The sequence below is a fragment of the Lasioglossum baleicum genome, unplaced genomic scaffold, assembly GCF_051020765.1.
Source record: "Lasioglossum baleicum unplaced genomic scaffold, iyLasBale1 scaffold0098, whole genome shotgun sequence".
In the NCBI taxonomy this organism is placed as follows: domain Eukaryota; kingdom Metazoa; phylum Arthropoda; class Insecta; order Hymenoptera; family Halictidae; genus Lasioglossum; species Lasioglossum baleicum.
In genome coordinates, this window is record NW_027469158.1 from 125,989 (window position 1) to 128,279 (window position 2,291).

Here is a 2,291-nt window from a genome sequence, read left to right on the forward strand (position 1 = left end):
TCATCTCCTCTAGTCCTTGGTGTTTTTCCAAGATTGCCTTACTATACCCTTCGTCCACATTGAAATCGGCCGGTACGAAACATGCTACATCGGAGTCTTTTGCATTCAGTATATTTGTACTACTGAAGCTTGTGCGTTGATAAACCGACTTACTCCATCTTCTTTCCTGGAGTGCGCAGAAGTTTTCGTAGTTTACCTCTTTGTCTTTCCAGCTTTCCATCTCGTCTATGTCAAGCTCGTCAGGGTTTCCGGTTTGCGTACCCATAGTACGAGTCTCCGGGTTCTTCTTGGCCAAATTAGGGCTCTGGGTAGGTGTAATGTCCATTTTTTTCTGTTGTTCCTCCGAAGGCGTTCTCCGTCTATCTGAAAGGTCTCTTGAAGCCGAGTTCTTTAGCGTTCGCTGCATCTCATTGAAAATCTTTATGGTCTTGGTTATTGCAGACTTAACCTCCAATCTAATCCCGTCTCGTCCTTTAACCAGGCCAGATAGGTCTTTCAATGCCTCTGCCAGCGATTTGACATTAGCTTTGACGCTAGTGTTGTGTATAGCTTCCGATATATTCGTGGTTCTCCTCCTCTTCTTTCTCTGTTGCTCTGGGGAAATTGTTTCGTGTTCAAAGTCAAACTGTAATAGCTCCATCTCTTCCACCACTTCAATGGCGTCTGAGGCCGAGCTCGAACGTTGCCTGCCTAATCTGTCTGTCGTGCCACTCACGATGGTTGGGCTCCTCGAAAGAACCTTACTCGGTGTAAATACACTTGTAGGGTTTTCTTCTACTGCCTGCTTGTAGGGGGTGGAGGTGAAAAAGGTCGAGGCCTTATTTTCCTCCTTAGCTGTCTGAGTCTCCGCCGTGATGCGTTCTTCCTCCCGAGTGGTATCGGAAATCTCAAGTACGCTGCTCTCTATATCAATTATTCCTGCGTCTTCTGTATTCTTTTTTTTTTGTGATTTTGTGTTTTTGTTTTTAAATTTATCTTTATTTTCCATGAGGTTCCCACGAGAGTGGTCGGAATACTCTGTCACTCCAAGCAGAGCCGCCTTGCCGAGAGAAGCCCAAATTACTCCGAGGGGCGGGCTGGTACCCCGGAGGTGGCATGCTATTGGTCCGGTGCACCCACCAGACCCACTTCCGGCGCTCCGCGTTCCCGGGAGTAGTGCTCCTTCGCCGCATGCCGAAACTTAGAGTTAGGGACTTTTTTATAGAGGTTTCTCCTCCTCGCAGGGCCGGCCGGTGAAGGCAAGCCCCCCCGCTCCGGAACCTTCCGGTTTGCGGTCTACGGTCCTGGGCCAACATCTTGTGACCCAGTTCCGACCCCTCGCTCCGTTAGCACACACCGCAGTGTGCCCCAGGGACCACCACGTAACCTAACCTAACCTAACCTAACCTAACCTAACCTAACCTAACCTAACCTAACCTTTTTTTTTTTTTAACGAGGAGGGGAAAATACTTTGCGTACGTAGTGAGGGACTCCGATGTTGTGTACCCCCTAAAAACCCCTCCTCCTCCGAACCTAACGTTCTAGGAATTACTAGGAAAGAGAGCCCACCCCGCGGAAACCGCCGATAAGCATTACTGCGCGTTCTGGGCTGCCTTTCCTAATCCTAATTACTATTTACAATTCATAATAAATAAATAAATATAAATAAATAAATATACATAAATAAATAAATAAAATATATATAAGGATATAGCTGTCCTTGTCTACGTCTGGTTGTCCGTGTTCATTCGTCTGTGGGCTCGTTCTTCTTGTTGTATTATACGCTCCTTGTTTTCTTTGTCCGTCATAATCTCGTTGATATAATCCTTGATTATTGGCCTCTTCTTCGCGTCCTTTAGAATCGTAATGAGTCCGCTCCAGGTGAGATTACCAATCTTGTTGTGTAATGTCTCCCTTTGAACACTCCACGCCGGGCACTCACATAGTGTGTGCTCAGGACTGTCTATAGTGGCGCTGCATCCCACGCAGATGTTATTGTTGCATTTGCCTATTCGGCAAAGGTAGTCGGCGAAGCAGCCGTGGCCCGTGATTATCTGGGTCAGGTGGAAATCGAGTATTTTAGGTCCCCACCCAATCCAGTCTGCTATAGTTGGTATAAGTGCATAGGTCTTTCGTCCGTGGGTGGCGGTATCCCACCGTGTCTGCCATTGTGTGAGCGTAATGCTTCTCTCTTCGTTTTTAATCTCCTTTGTTTTGATTTTATATAGATCATCCTGTGTATCCAAGTCGACGACTCTTAAGAAGATGCGTCTTCTCTCTTCAGCCAGTAATGTCAGCGGTGGGACACCCGC